Raw genomic sequence first — 17,112 nt, 5'->3', positions numbered from 1 at the left:
TCTTAGATCCTTATCCTGCCAATTTCTCAGGCTTGCCTTTGATTTAAATAGGGCTAGAAAGTTGTTCCAAAGATTGATGGACCGGGTCCTGCAGGGTCTTGAGTTTGCCAGGGCTTACCTGGATGATGTGGCCATTTTCAGCTCCTCGTGGGCTGACCATCTTGGACACTTGGCCATAGCATTGCAGCTCTTGATGTGGGCCTCACAGCCAAGATTTCCAACTGCCAGTTGGGCTATAAGAATGTGGAATTCCTGGGTCATGTAGTGGGGGATGGGGCCATTTAGCTCCAAGAGGCCAAGGTTGCCAGTGTGGTCAGTTGGCCCATCCCTAAGAGCAAGAAAGAAGTGCAGGCTTTTCTAGGCCTAGTAGGGGTACTACAAAAGGTACTGCAGGGGATTTGGAGAAATAGCCGCCCCCTTGAAAGAGTTGTTGTTGTTGTTGTTGTTACTTTAATTTATTACCCACCACTCCCAAGTCGGTCATGGCAGGTTACAACAGTCTGAATAAAATCCCCAGTAAAACCCCTCCTAAAACCCCAGACATAAAACACAGAATCTATAGTCGCATAATCAAAAAGATTAAATACAGCAGAAAACAAAGTTGTGCAGTAAGAGGGCTCCTTTGACTGTGGCATGGCCTGCCAAGTGCCAGGCAGCCTTCAAACCATTGAAGGAGTACTTACTGCGGGCCTGTCCTTAAGCCGCCACATTATCATAAGATAGTCCATGTGAGAGTCAACCCATCTGAGAATGGGCTGGGCAGGCCGTTGATGCAAGAGGGTGAGAATGGCGAACTTCACCCCGTAGTATATCTGAGCAGGAAATTGTTGCCCAGGGAAAAGGCCTACTGTGTCATGGAGAAGGAGGGCTTGGCTGTGGTCTGGGTTTTGGACAAATTAGAGCCCTATCTGTTGGAATCTAAATTTCTGGTGGAGACAGATCACTCCCCGCTAGCTTCCTTGCACATGATGAAGGAGAAGAATGCTTGGATCTTTCAATGGACCCTCAGGCTGCAAGATTTTCAGTTTGACATCAGGCACATTAAAGGGAGCTCAAATGTGGTTGCGGAAGCCCTGTCTTGTCAGGGATTCTGAGCGTGTTATTTGTTGTGCGTCTTGAACACTGTTCTGTGCATTGTAAATAGGCAAGCGTTTTCCTCCCTGTCCTTTTGTTTAGTTGTCATTCCCAAGAGACTTGTAATCCCTTATGACCACCTGGGGGGGGGGGGGGCGTGTGAGGACAGGCCCAAGCTCACATTTATTTCCCTCAGCACAAACAGCCATAAATTGTCAAGCCTTTGTGATAACATCAGATTACTTAGTCTCTTCCTGCCCCTTACCAAAGCCAAATGGTCAGGGCTACACCTCTTTTTCATTAACTGACTAAGACACATCAAAGATGCCTCCTTAATTATAACTGGAAACAGTTTCTTGGACCTGGAGCCTTATTCTCACAGATCCTAATTTCTAGCCGGAGGGACTCTGCTTGTGTGTAAGGTACCATACAAGACAAAAATCATATCCCAAGGCTACTATAGATGTAGTAAAATTATACAGAATACATGAAATAAAAGGTTCTCCGTTATTATTATTATTATTATTATTATTATTATTTAGATTTATTTCCCGCCACTCCCCGTAGGCTCGTTGCGGGTCACAACAGTCCTATCCTCATTAAAATACCCATTAAAAGACTTTAAAACAATCCCAACATGGCGGAAGTTCTTATTATTCCCACCCTTGCTATCAGAGCGGCAGGGAGGGTGGGGAGGAGATCTAACTTACTAGTTCCGGGGGGGGGGGAATGTTGGCACTCATTTGCTGACCCCCGCCTCAACCATAGACCTGGTGGAAGAGCTCCGTCTTGCAGGCCCTGCGGAAAGCTGGTAAATCCTGCAGGGCCCGCAGCTCACCCGGGAGCTCATTCCACCAGGTAGGGGCCAGGACCGAAAAGGCCCTGGCCCTGGTCGAGGCCAGGCGTGATTCTCTAGGGCCAGGAACGATCAGGAGATTCTCCCCCGCTGAGCGTAAAGCCCTGCGGGGGATGTAGGGCGGTAGGCGGTCCCTCAGATCCCAACCCACGTATAGCCTTAAAGGTCAAAACCAGAACCTTGAACCTGATCCGGGCAGCAATTGGCAACCAATGCAGCTGCCTCAGCACAGGCTGGATATGGGCCCTCCAAGGTGTCCTCCAAGTGAGGACCCGAGCAGCTGCGTTTTGCACTAGCTGGAGTTTCCGGATCAGAGACAAGGGTAGGCCGGCGTAGAGCGAGTTACAGAAATCTATTCTGAAGATGACGTTCTTGTTTATTCTTGTATAGGATCCAACCAGATTGATATCTAGATATGTCCCAATATATATATTATTCAATAGAGGTAAGAACTGTATTGAATTTATATACTTTAAGAAATTCAAAATTGAATATTTAATTACTTTAGAACTATATCCTTTTTAGGTTGAATTTCACAATTTTGACATTTATAACACTTACATTCAAAAGTGAGAGAGTATGGGTTTACTTGAATATGCATGATTGCTTTCAATTTTGTGAGAATCAGCTGACGGTCTTAGAGCCAGTTTGGTGTAGTGGTTAGGAGTGCGGACTTCTAATCTGACATGCCAGGTTAGATTCTCCAGGGTGAAATTCGCAACATGCTTTCCACACTGAGTCCAACTGAGGCAGACTCCCATCAAGCTTTGTTCCCCTCTCCTTTTTTTAAAATGTGTTTTTTGCAAAATGCTTTGTTTTCATTGTGCTCCTTAATCCCATCATTCTGTGCCCTTGATCTCCTTCCCCCCTTCCTCCCAGTGTCCTGAATGTAACCCAAAACCCTGGGTTATTATTATCCATGGTTCCTCTATATATTTGTGAAGCGCCCCTGTGAGAAGAGCATGTCTGGGGTTTCGGAGCTTGAATACGAGCCAATCAGGGAGCGCAGCTAGATGCACCCTGATTGGGCTGGCCTCTATACTCGCTGCCCACCCTAGCAGCCTCCCTCATAGGGTGCCTATTATGGGGAGAGGAAGAGAAGGTGATTTTAAACTGCTTAGAGACACCTGAGGCCTGCTGGGTGACTGTGAGCCAGTCCCAGTTCTCTCAGAGCTCTCAGCCCCACCTCCCTCACAGGGTGTCTGTTATGCGGAAAAGAAGGGAAGGCAGTTTTTTTAAACTGCTTTGAGACATCTGAGGCCTGCTGGGTGATTGTGGACCATTCCCAGCAGGTATTCAGTTGCTGCCACTTGAAATGTTAGCACTATCGGTCTGTATCAAGCATTTTGGGCAGGCCGGAAAAATGAGAAGCTAAACATAACACAATGTTATTACTAAATGTGTTTTAACGGCTGCATTTTTTTTTTACTACACAGTTATTCTCCATTTCTGTTAGCTTAATGGTATTACTCCATAACAAGCTATTCTGTTAAATGTCGTCACTTAACAAATTGTTGAGAAGGAAAAAAAATCTCACTTTCTCCTGTGAGAACAATAAGCTAGATCAGCAGTTCTCAAACTTTTTGTAGTGGGGGTCTACTTTCAACGTGACTCTATTTTCGGGGGCATAATTCCATACTGCCCAAGCTAACCAGATCGTATGAGATCTTGGAAGTAAGGAGGGGAAATGGCCAAATAACAATTTCCCATCACGTTCCTCTCCCACCAAAATAGGGATGAGCTTGTAGCAGAAGGATCAAATCCAAGAGTGTAACGTTTTTATTTTTAGTTTTCTGAATGAATTTGACATCCTTTGCAAAGAGAAGGTCAAAGCACTCGCCGTAACTGTCATTCTACGCGGGCAAACTCTTATGAGCAATGATAACAAGACCATTTCCCACATCCAGGGCTTTAATATAATGATCATGTCTCAACAAAACCCAATGAAAGCCTCATGTTTTTGGACTCTGCTCAGAGTCAGAGGTGAACGATAACCGTCCCATTGATTAGATTGTCCCTATTGCACCTCTGCTTCGGATGTGAGTTTTTTCTAGTTCTTGTTAACGATCCAGTTACATGTGAGTTGCTTGCTCCATAGTGAACTGCACTGAAAAATGTGTGAAGTGTCTCCTTTGAGCAATTGTGTTGTTTTCGAAGAAAAGATGTTACCTTGTGTAATGTTTTTTTCCTCAATGACCAACAGAAAGAAGAAGAAAAAACTTCTGAATGAAGAACTGTTAGTTGAGCCAACATCTTAACGTTAAAGTACGGTGGTTGGAGTACACCTGGACTTTGGAGGTACAGCATCATCCTAGGTGTGTATAGGGGTTATCTCCTTTTCTTTGTCTTAACCTGGGAGCTGCCCTCTGACCGCTCCGCTCCCTTGGTCCTCTCTCTCGATTCACATGGCTTTCCATGGAAATACATGTCTCTGCAGGTCACCTGATACCACACAAGAAGAAAAAGAGGAGTTTTATTATACTCTGCTTTTTACTATCCAAAGGAGCCTCAAAGGGGTTTACAAGCACCTATCCTTCCTGTCCCCATGACAGATATCCTGTGAGGTAGGTGAGGCTGAGAGAACTCTGAAAGGACTGCTCTATGAGAAAAGATCTAACAGGACTGGGACTAGCCTATGTTCACCCAGCTGGTCACATGTGAAGGAGCGGGGAATTGAACCTGCCTTGTAAGATTAGAAGCTGCTGCTCTTAACTACTACACCATTTGTGTTAGGGAAAGTGCTGTTAGTTCCTGCACCTGTTGGATAGTGCCCTTTCAATGCATTCTAGAAGTAGATTTTCTTTTTCCACATAGGAAAATCCAGCGGCGAAAGCACAGTGAAATTGCAGTATCCAATGGGTACTCATTCCACCTGGCTCTGGTCAAGGCCAGGTGGACATTTCTAGGGCCAACAAACGTTTTTGGACCTTACCAGGGCAATTGATTAAAATAGCCTTTATTAATGGCTGGGCTGAATGACCATATACCCTATATACTTGCATATAAGCCTAGTTTTTCAGCACCTTTTTTCACACCGAAAAAGCCCTCCTCGGCTTATACGCGGGTATATATGGTAATTGAAATAAAAGCCTGCTCCTGCCAGCCAGTTGTTGCATTGCTTTTTGCAAATGTGTACTGCAAGCTGTGGCATAGAGTAGTAAGGCAGCAGAAATGCTGTCTGAAAGCTCTGCCCATGAGGTAGGGAGTTCAATTCCAGCAGCCGGCTCAAGGTTGACTCAGCCTTCCATCCTTCCGAGGTCGGTAAAATGAGTACCCAGCTTGCTGCTGGGGGGTAAACAGTAATGACTGGGGAAGGCACTGGCAAACCACCCCGTATTGAGTCTGCCATGAAAACGCTAGAGGGCGTCACCCCAAGGGTCAGACATGACTCGGTGCTTGCACAGGGGATACCTTTACCTTTTTACTGCAGCGTGTAGGACATCAACAGTTTGACTGCGGGACTCTGATCTTTTTCTCCTTTTGCCTTCAATGGCAAAAGGAATGGCAATGCTGGATGGGAGAGCCTGTGATGATGGAGCATTTCCGAACCTCGGCTTAGATGAGAGTCAATAAGTTTGCCCATATTTTGTGGTAAAATTAGGTGCCTCGGCTTATATGCGAGTATATACGGTACATTTCCTACCCTTCTTAATGCAGATCACAAAGGGCCTTTGCTAGCTAACAAACATATGGACAACTCTGCTCTGGCAGCTTGGATTGTTGTTAGATCTGTGGTGGAACTTGTGGGTCAATAACTCACACACATTGGAATCGTTGCAGCTCTTTGTTGGTGCCAGGAGATGATATGGGTGGCACCAGGAAGACACTAAGAAACCCCACTCAATACACAACCTTATATACACAATACTGACAAGGGATCGCCACACACCCATGTGTGATTGGCTGGACCCCATTTGATTGATTTGAAACTATTGGATCCTGCCATGGTGATCCTTGCAGCTCATTGCCTAATACCGCATTTGCTTCGATCCTACCTTGGACCTGAAGCTCGGTCCTCCGTAGGATCGTTATCAGGGCCACCAACACAACCATCACTGCTGGGCCTAGATGCCAGGTCTCCTGCTAGAATTGCCAGCTCCAGATTGGAAACCTTCTGGAGATTCGGGGACAGAGTCTGGAGAGGACAGAGACCTCAGTGAGGTGCACTGCCTCAGAGTTTATTCTCCAAAGCACCCATTTTCTCCGGAGGATCTGTTGTCCGTAGTCTGGAAGGGAGCATAATTCTGAGGATTCCCCAGGTCCAATGTGGAGGCTGATATTCCTATCTCATATATTAGCAGATTTTGTCTGCAAGTGACATTATAGAATATGCGATGATGGTGCCCCCCATGTTCTCACCCCGAAGCTTCAAGCTCCCACCACTTCCTGTGTTTCCCAACCCCACCTCCCAGGAAGCCTCGGGCCCCTTTCCAAAGATAAGGGTGCAAGTAATCCCTGCACCATTATTGGTGCAGACGGGCTTGTCCTCCCACCTGATTGTAAGCCAGGTATGTGGAAGAGACACTTGAAGTGTGAGCCAACTTGGGGTAGTGGTTAAAAATGATGCCTTCTAATCTTGAGAGCTGGGTTTGATTCCCCACTCCTCCACGGGCAGCCAGCTGGGTGTCTTTGGGCAAGTCCCAGTTCTGTTAGAGCTCTCTCACTCCCATGTACATCACAAGGTATCTGTTGTGGGAAGAGGAAGGGAAGTCAATTTTATGCCACTTTGGGACTCCTTCGAATAGTGAAAAACAGGTTATAAAACACCATTTTTCTTCTTCTCTCAGAGCTCTCTTAGTCTCACCATCCTCTATTGTGAGAAGAGGAAGGAAAGGCAGTTGGAAGCTGCTTTGAGAGATTATGACATATCCAAAACCAGAAATTTACTGGGATGTGGTCCATTGCTCAGACATTTTAACATTCATTTGAATTATTCATGAATTATTTCCTTGGGGGTTATTACGGGATGTATCCTGCAAATGTCTTCTGAATCAACTTGGTGTGTTTTCAAATACTGCTATTTGGCATTGGAAAGACTGAATTTTGTCCTTCTGACCACAAATCTCTGCATGAGTAATCCTGGTATATCCTTACAGACAATAACCTTATTATGCTAAGTACGGATGCTTTGAACCATTGAAAGCGCTCATTATCCAGCCCTTGGCTATTAGAGCTGCCCTTTTCTTGTATCATGATGACTTAATATTGGGGTTGCATTGTCAATAGGAGCCTCATCCACTCCGGGAGCTGTTGTCGGCTATTAACTCATCGGCAATGCTATGATGATCAAACTGTGATTTACAATGTGTTATTACAATGCCCCTTGATGTCTTCCACAAGGGTTCAATTTTGAAATGATCTGCATAGAGGCTCACCAGTGAGAGGTAATCTTCTCCAGTTAATTCAAATAAATCTGCCATCAACCTTGAACCAAGGGCACTTCCAAACAGCATGGGGTTTAAGAGTTTGGGGGCTTTTAAATACAATCTCTCCTCAGGATTCTGCAGAATTTTACTGTGGTGTTATGTTATTTTTATCTTAAATATGTGTATTTTTCAGAGGGAACAGAACATTTCTATTCCATTATGGTACAGAGGCACATCCGTATATAAGACATCAGTATATAAATATACACATGCTCTGTGTGCACAGTGATGTCACAGCTGTTTTGTGGTTTGCCCTTGCCTGCCTCTGTACAGCAACCTTAAACTTCTATGGTGCTCTCCCATCCAGGGCCAACCCTGCATAGCTTCCAAGACCCAACAAGATTGGTAGCCCAGGCCATTAGAGAACCATAAAACCTATCTAAGAAAATTATGTGAGTCTTATAGAAATTCTGTTGATTTCCCCTCAAGTTCCTCATTCATTTCACATAAGGAGGTCCTTCAAACAGATTCTACCTTGGGTGAAATCTAGTGCAATCCAGTGGAGTCATACCAAACTTTACTTTCATTCATTCATTCATTCATTCATTCATTCATTCCATTTTTATACCGCCATATATCTTATTAATCTGCTTCAGTCTCCTTACTGAAGCAGAGTACAAAAGCTTAAAGAGTAGTTATAAAACAAGGCCATTGCAAGCCCCTTGTGGCTCAGCTACAGGCAGATTACATGCCACACATCAGCAGATGGAGAGAGCTAAGACTGCTGGCTTGCTTCAGCAAAGGGGCACCCACTGAACTGCTCTTCCTGAAAAAAGGAAGAGGATGGGAGCCTACCTTATCCCCAGTTGTTGCTGTTGTTGTTGTTATTATTATTTTAGATTTACTTCCCGCCTCTCCTGACAGGCTCGAGGTGGGTCACAGCAATCAAACCCCATTAAAATTCCCATTTAAAACATCAAACTACCAACATGACAGCTAAAAATCCCATCCCTCCCCCACTATTAAAAAAAAGTGAAGAGGAGAGGAAGGAGGGGAGTAACGTACACTCCGACTCCTAGGGGGGAAGCGATGTCCCTGGTTCGCTAACCCCAGCCTCAACCACAGACCTGGTGGAAGAGCTCAGTTTTACAGGCCCTGCAGAAAGCTGACAAATCCCACAGGGCCCACAGTTTACCCGGGGAGCTCATTCTACCAGGTGGGGACCAGGACCGAGAAGGCCCTCACCCTGGTCGAGGCTAGGTGCGCTTCCTTCGGACCGGGGATGACCAACAGGTTCTCACCCGCAGAGCGTAAAAAGGGCATAGAGCGATAGGTGGCCCCTCAGGGATGTGAGTCCCAACTCACATATGGCCTTAAAGGTTAAAACCAAAACCTTGAACCAGATCCAGGCAGCCGTTGACATGCTGGAGACTTTCCACTCCTCATGGTTGTGATCCCCAGCACTCCCTGATTGCCTCCAGAATAACAGTTAGACTGCTAGGACTCTCTTTGTCCTCTCTCTTTCTTTACAAAGCAGTTTCAATTCTCAATAAAGTTATTTATTCTTGAAACTGTTGGTGCTGCAAAAACTTTGCATATTCCAACTCCGCCAACAGTTTTTACTATGTCGAATTGCTGTAATACCCATAGTGAAGCAGAAAAGTTGATCAAAGCCCTGCAATGAATATAAGAAATACAATGATAGTGACCTACACCTTACCAAACCACTCAGCCAACTGGAAGCTTTCCTCCACCCCTGAGGAGCCTTTCTCTAGGATAAGCGGCTTGTGGCTATCTCAAGCAGTTAAATCTGAGACATTCCCAGAGATGTTGGAAACAAATCTAAAGAAGGCAGGTTGGGTGTGGGGAAGTAGCTCATTGGAGATGAGATATCATCAAAGCCACCCTCCAAATCTGCCATTTTCTCCAGGGGAATTGAAAGTTGTAGTCTGGAGGTAAGGTTACTAACCTCCTGGTGGGCCCTGAAGTTTTCCTGGAATTATAGCTTGTCTCCAGACTGCAGAGGTCAGCTCTCCTGGAGGAAATGGCAGATTTCAAGGGTGGACTCTATAGCTTTACATTCCCACCCATCTCTCTCCCCTCCCCAAACTCTGTTGGAACTTAGGCCCAGTGCAATGCCTCTTTCCTCAGTCAGCAGCGGCAGATTTCTTACCATATAATTAGTGGGAAAGATACAAACACCGACCACTCACCTTTCTGATCTTTCTGATGCTGCCTCTTTATGGCAAAGGTAAAGGTATCCCCTGTGCAAGCACCGAGTCATGCCTGACCCTTGGGGTGATGCCCACTAGCGTTTTCTTGGCAGACTCAATACAGGGTGGTTTGCCATTCCCTTCACGGCTAGTTAGGGACAATTTCCTGTTTCTTGCTTCTTCAGGGCCTCTTCTGCATGATGGATAAGCTGATGAAAACTCACTAAATACACTGTTGTTTTTCTGATCTCTGCACAGAAGAGTTAATTTACCCCGTCTTTTAAGAGTTGTTTCTGAAAGATGCTTTTCACCGATTCATTTCTCTCCTGCCTGAGATGCTCTATTAGCCATGCAGAGAAGATCTTTAGTTATGCAGATTAGTGACTGTATTCGAGAACAAAGCAGAGTTGGCAAAACTACAGGGGGCAGGGCTATGAATTGTTTCATGCAGAGAGCATTGCAACGTAGTTTTTCAACAGATTATATTCAATGCAGAACAACAATTGTAATATAATAAAGCGGTCTAAACTGGTTGTTTTTAAACTGTTTTATTTGGCTTCATGCAGAATACATCCAGGACTCTCTTTCCTCTTACTTGCCTACACAGTAATGAGTGTAGAGATGCCTCCTGCATCTCTTTCCATCCAACTCGCTAGAGTAGATTAGGGGCTATTTTCCCTACCTTTCCTGTGTAGAATGGAGTGATGAAATAAATAGTTGTTATATTAGTTTAATAGCACAACCAGAGTATGAGCTTTCTTTCTTTGTTGTTCTTGGCTTACAAGCACTCAGTTGCCAGCAATGCCGTGCTGTGAATGCTAGCCTAATTAAGCACTCTGCTAACATTTCTAGATATTGCACACTGGTACCATGGGTCCCACCACTCAATATCCATCCAATTCTCCCCTCCCCAGACACTCCAACAAAATCTTCCAAAATTTCCCAATCCAGAATTGGCAGCTATATCTGGACATCAATTGTAATTCCAAGAGGACTCCAGACCTCACCTTAAGGTTGAATGCCTTAGGCTCTTCCACTGTAGATCAAGTGGCTCTTTCAACCTCTGCTACATTATGCTTTGACAAAATACAACTCTATTTATATCCTTTTCCTACATTTACTACCAGACATAGATGCCCTTTTTGATCCAGAGCGTTGTTGTTGTTGTTCCTACAATACGAGTTATGCTACTTCTCATAAAATGTAGGCCCTTCTTTTATGGGTTTATTCACCTCGAAGGGGTAATTTTTGGTAGGGAAGAAGTTCTGGACTGTACCCAGAGACATGTTTTGCACAGCTGCTGAGTAATTTGTGGAGGGATCAATAGAGAATTGCTTCAGGTGTCCAGATTGTAAGTGCGCAATAGGTGAGGTGCACTTTAATTTAAGAGTTCTCTCTCTCTCTCTCTTGCATGGACACTATTAAGGGCAGGGGAAAGAAAACAGTTATTTCAGTCCATTAAAGCAACAGCAAAATATAAGATCTAATGGATTATCAGAACCGTACAAGTGGGCAGCAGAAGATATATATTCCATGCTACATTCTGTTCCCTTCTTTTAAGACACCCAAGAATCCTATTTGGGATTTTAATTGACAGCTGCTCAGCATGTAACTCATATTAAAAAGGCAAAGAGAAGCCTGGCTGGATAAAAAAACGGGAAATAGCGTGACCATAGTGAGGTTTCTTTTTCAATTACTTTCAGCTCTTTTTTTTTAAGACACTCAAATATCCCATCTGCATTTTAACTGATCTGTACCATGTGTGCAATTAAAGAACCCCCAGCAATTTTAAAGAAACCTATAAAGGAATCCAGGGTGCCATAAAAAGAGAAAATATGCCAATGAAAATAGTGTGCAACACCATTACCTTATGCTTTCTTCTTCAGCTAAATTTTGTGGGCAAGATACTCTAACTACTTCTTTACACAGAACACATATATGGCAAAAGAGTTTTTGGATATAAAGGCAAAATATTGGGGGGGGGGCAGGGGAGTGGTGTCAGGGCTCCCTGGACTCAATTTACTTTGAACTGACACAGCAGATGTAGGAAAAGTTTCTCAGGAGCCGAATTCTGCTCAGGACTGTAATGTGGAAGGAGCCATTTCTACCTTCTCCTCTATGTCCTTTCCGTAGTCAAAATAGCCCCTGCCAGGAGTTATTTGCCTAGCTTTGGAGCTGCAGGCGGGTGGTGTGCAGCTGCACTGGCTCCAGATTGAAGACTGAATCAGATTGAAGACTGAAGGTTATTTGTTTGTTTATTTACTTACCACCTTCCCCTATGGCTCAGGGCGGTTTACATAGAATTTGGGAGAACATGGAATGAGTACAGTATAGCTCAGCACCATTGAATAAGACAACAGTAATAATCGTATAGGTTCAAAAACTGGTTGAACAACCTCACCTTCTTACCTTCAAGGCTACACTTTTTACAAGCATTGTATCATGTAGCCCCATACTACTTGCCATGAATTCAGGTGATAAGCAAACCAATGTCCTAGGAGCCCTCTGGCTATAATCCAATTTTTCTGATTTCTCTCTCCCCCCCCCCCCCCTCTGTATCTGGCTCTCAGCATTCATGCACATACTGTAGTCTGTTCCCAGTAAGATGTCCTTCACAATACTATCCCTTATTCTGCATGTTGTGGCTCTAGCAATTAGTTCTGGCCACCTTTTGGCCACCAGGTGTAAAATTGTAGATTTCACTTTATTCTAGTTGTCCTTTAAAGATAAAAGCCCTTCTGCCATGGGAATAGCTAACAGCAGGGAAACGGTGTGTTACTTTGGGAATAGGGGTGCCTATATGTACCCCAATACTGGTCAAGACAGTTGCTCTTAACAAGAGACTTTCTCTCATGATGCTTCCAGATCAACTCTCTTAGGCATAATAAACAACTTTGAACTCTTGTCTATGAAGAATGTCTCAGTTGCCTCATCTCCTATGAGAGAGTAGCCTTGGTTCGTGACATATTGATAAGACAGCATGTATCCTTTGTGACTGGGATTTGGCCGTTATTATTCTAATATACAAAAAGGGGAACAAATCTGATTCCTTCCACTATCAGTCAGCCTGTTCAGTGTAATGAGTAAGCTTTATGCTAGGCATCTGTGTTGGAAGCTTTAGTATTGGTTAGAGTGAAGGACTATTTTAGGTTGGGCCATTCCACTTTAGTTCAATCAGACAGCAATAAAATATAGCAGCCCATCTCACAAGGCATCTCACAAGGTCTATGTGGCCTTCACTGATTCTAAAATGGCTTTAAAAAGTATTGCTCAGGATAGATTATGGGCAAAATTAGAGACATTCTCACCAGATGGAAGACTACCCACAAAAACAATTTTCTAATAGTAGGATATAATCAATAGGGCCATTTATCTTGCAAGGTCCCTCGTTTTTCATTGGTTCCCCCCCTAGGCTGGAGGTCAGTGATTGGGCATTAAAACTAGGAGTCAAGGTACTGGGGTTGGGTGAAGTGGGGTAGCTGTTTGCCGCCATTAAGTTGGTGTGACTGTATTGTAAGTTGTTTTTAAGCATATTGTAGGGGATTTTAATTTTTTTTAGAGTTTTAATGTGAACCACCATGAGCCAGCCTGGCTGAGAGTGGTGGCATAAAAAGCAAACAAATAAACAAATAAACAAATAAACAAATAAACAAATAAACAAATAAACAAATAAACAAATAAACAAATAAGCAAATAAACAAATAAACAAATAAACAAATAAACAAACAAAATGGGCAGGAAGTAGGGTAGCATTTGGGTTCCTCTGCTATTCATTTTTGTGTAAACTCCTTGTATAAACTCTGAAGAATTCCACAAGGAGGATCAGTTGCAGTGTGACTATCCTTATTTTTTACCATAAGATATGTTAACCGGAGACATCAGATCAATGGGCATACCACATTATATAGATCAGCTGACAAAGGTTAAGTATTGTGGAGGGCTCAGTTTGTGGAGGGCTCAGATCACCCATGATCAGGGCAGTTCCAGGTTTTGGAGAATCCTGGGCAGACTGTGTTCAGGGGCTCCCATTTGCCTACCACCAGGTCCCCCCTTATTCTTTTCTTCCCACCCTAACACCTGCATGCTCCCTACTTGCCTTTGTGTCCTTCTTCCACTTGTACTCCTACTGCCCATGCTCAGTTGTCTAAAACCTGAATATTCTTTCCCTAAGTGCAGTGGCCACTATATGTCACTGGGATTGCTTCTGCCATTACTACCAGAAGTGCCATCACTGTGCACCACCCACATGCCTTTCCTTAATAATGCTGGACAGTTGGGAGCATGGCTGCAGACAGGTAGCAGGGGAGATGTGTGGGTAGGTGTCAGCAGCAGAGGATCTCAGCAAAGGCCATGGGCATGACCACTGCCCTACTTCAGAGTATACATTGTTGATATCAGTTGTGCCCTCAGTATAGAGATCTTCGAAGGAATAGCATCTGCTACCCAGAAAGTCTTTCATATATATTGAATTATTTTCAGGCCAAGGTAATATCCAAATGTGTATGGCACACAGTTCTTCCTCTATAAAGACTTCCATTTCCTGGAAGCAATTCTTTCTAAATTCTCCAATCTGTATTTCTAATGTGTGTTTCTAATGTCCATCTCAGAACAGATTTGGGGAAGGCGTCACACAATTGGAACCGAGGGGTTTGCATTTGCCCTAAGTTAAATTTAAATCAACTTGGATTAGCTCCTTCAGTTCAATTATGTAATTTTTCCCCCACAGGGTGAGTGGAAGCCATTAAAAGGAAATTATAGTCTTCTGGGCTTTCTCCCCCAATTGTATTTTATCCTTGGTTCTTGGAAGCTAAAAACGCAAACAAGGAATTGGGGATACCATCCTTCAAGTTTATAGAGGTCCACTCTTATTGGGCAGTAGGGAATCACAAACAAAATTTTGTTCCAATAAACTACCTCTATACCTTAGAATGTCCTAAATACTACAGAGCATTTACTTTGGCTGACTTCAACATCTTCCCCTCAGGTCTGCTGCAAGACAAATCATTCGGGATCCTTTATTCCCACCATTTGTGCTTTTGTCATCTGCACAAGGTTAAAATAGGTGAACATGTGTTTCATCACTGCTCATTTTATAAGGTTAAAGGTAAAAGTAAAGGTATCCCCTGTGCAAGCACCGAGTCATGCCTGACCCTTGGGGTGACGCCCTCTAGCGTTTTCATGGCAGACTCAATATGGGGTGGTTTGCCAGTGCCTTCCCCAGTCATTACCGTTTTACCTGCCAGCAAGCTGGGTACACATTTTACCAACCTCAGAAGGATAGGAAGTGATATTTTCATTCCCTTCCCCCCCAAAATATATGGTGACCATAGGAAGCATTTCAGGTGAGTCTGAAAACTGGCATTATGCTTTGCAATAGTGTGAGAAAACAGTGTAATCATGTGAAATGATCACATTCAGGTTTGTACAGATGAGTCCAACCATGATGCTGCACAATTAGATCTCTGCTCATAACCAGTGAGTTGGCTGGGAACTGACTCACCACGCGTTGGAAGAAGAAGAACTGGGAGGTTTTCTTACTACCTAAAGGAGTCTTAAAATGGCTTACCATTACCTTCTCTTCCTTTCCCCACAACAGACACCCTGTGAGTTAGGTGGGGTTGAGTGAGCTCTCAAAGAACTGTGACTAGCCCAAGGCTGTCGGGTTTCTTCAGTTGTCCAGAAAACACAGCCTGTGACTTGGAGCATAAGACAGCTTTATTCTAAAGCAAGAAAGTGAGCTCAACATGTACTTTGTTGAAACTGGGGTTCGGGGAATGGAACACAGCATATAACCCTTTCTACTCCCACCCCCACCCATGAGAACCCCAAAAAACATGGGAAGATTGTTTTCAAGGGAAAACAAACCAGGCAGCTGGCACAACAGAGGGGCCCAAGGATGTAGTCCAAAGGCAGGGAGAATGGACAGGAAGGGTGAAGGTGTGAATGGGGAAAGTAAAGAAGGGAGCAATACATTTTCTAAAGTCAATCTACACATGTAAGAGCAATAAACTGAATAGCATAGGCATGCTGATGGAAAAGAACAGACATTCCAAATGGTTTGTGACACTGTCCAGACGTGGGAATGTCCAGGCAAGACAGTCCAATGTGTTAATGAATCCCAACAAGATTTAGAACACAAAAGCAGTTTACCCCAGAAAGGCAATTAACACATCAGTTGGTTACTCTTCAAAGACCAATACTGGTAACGATACGCAGAATAAGGTGGGGTAGGGTGGAAAGATACACACTGGAACCACAACAATTTGACAGAACCAAACTGGTTCTGACAAAGGCCTCATGTATCTCAGAGTACATGAAAATTGCTTTCCTTTCTTCATGACAGATAGCCTGTGAGGTAGGTGAAGGCTGAGAGACCAGTGAGAGAACTATGACTGGGCCAAGGTCATGTAGCTGGCTGCATGTGGAGGATGAGTGGGGAATCAAACCCAGTTCTCCACTCTTAACCACTACACATGCAGGATAATACACATTCAGTATGCTTTTTCAGCTGGATTTTCCTGTGCAGAACAAGATAATCTCCCTCTAAGATGCATTGAAAGTGCATTATCCAACATGTGCATAATGTGCCCTGGTTTCTGGAGTCAACCAAGGACCTAGACACCATCCAGATGTCCATGGGCTACAATTACCATGAGCCCCTGCCAGTTCATGGGAATTGTAGTCCATGGACATCTGGAGGGCCAAAGTTTGACCACCCCTGATCTAGAATTTCCACAGGTACAAGAAAGAGGTCTATTTTCCCCCTCCACCCTCCCGAAGCAGTCTGGAGGGCTGCACCCAGTGAATAGGTGTGGAATAGGAATGGGAACAGTCTCTCGCAGGAGGTGGGGATCTGTAAAAACTCTCACCTCTCATGCTGCCAAAATTCTAGGTGGGAGCCAAGCCAAGATTTTTGAAATTTATATTCAATTTGCGTTGATAAGCCTGTTCCTTCCATTACACTTCATGCCAAAGTCTCTGGAGTGGGGAAGAGAAAAGCAAATCATTTATTTATTTTTCTAATGGAACGGACCCCCAGATAAGAGTTTTAGGCTCACCGCCTCAAGGACAGAAAACCCATGCATATAATATCAATAGACGTCGGACAAAATGTGGCTTCCAAAGTAGTAGCTTCTGCACCTGATTCTACAAAAAGCTTTGATAGTATTTCACCGAATTACATTTGTCCTTATGCTAGCAAAGATAAGGGTAATCAAAGAGTTGTGCTTTGGGGTGAGTGCTGATTGCTTGTCGGGAGAAAACACTTCTCTTTATAAATAGCTTTGTAAAATTCATGGAATACATTTAGTTTTCTTTCAGTTTTTTCCCTCCCCCTATGAATACTTTCTGCTGATCTGGGTATTGACCAGCATTAAAAAAAAATGTCACAACTGAAAAAAAAAGTCCAAGTTTTATTTTTGTTAAACAAATGTATATCTGTGACTTGATAGATCCAAGAAAATGCAGCAGGCGGTTCATTCATATAAGTACTGAGGTGTGCTTTGTAATCCACTCTGAGTCTTGGTGGAAAAAATGTCTATAAACAAGGTTACCAGGTCCGGTTTGGGAAATTCCTGGAGATTTCAGCAGGGAGCCTGTGAAG

General features: G+C 43.9%; 1 long non-coding RNA gene across 2 annotated transcripts in view; it reads left to right on the top strand.

Annotated features, from left to right (window-relative positions):
- The first annotated feature begins 272 nt into the window (after positions 1 to 272).
- The window catches only part of LOC143840786 (uncharacterized), a 33,542-nt gene continuing 16,702 nt past the window's right edge, over positions 273 to 17,112 (top strand). For both annotated transcript variants that reach the window (XR_013232412.1, XR_013232411.1), the window contains exons 1-2: positions 273 to 384; positions 4,134 to 4,245. This is a non-coding gene — a long non-coding RNA (uncharacterized LOC143840786). The remainder of the gene's footprint in view (positions 385 to 4,133; positions 4,246 to 17,112) is intronic.

Source organism: Paroedura picta, chromosome 6 (assembly GCF_049243985.1).
Source record: "Paroedura picta isolate Pp20150507F chromosome 6, Ppicta_v3.0, whole genome shotgun sequence".
Lineage (NCBI taxonomy): Eukaryota > Metazoa > Chordata > Lepidosauria > Squamata > Gekkonidae > Paroedura > Paroedura picta.
Note: the sequence above shows the minus strand (reverse complement) of the source record. Positions and strands in the feature narration are given on the sequence as shown.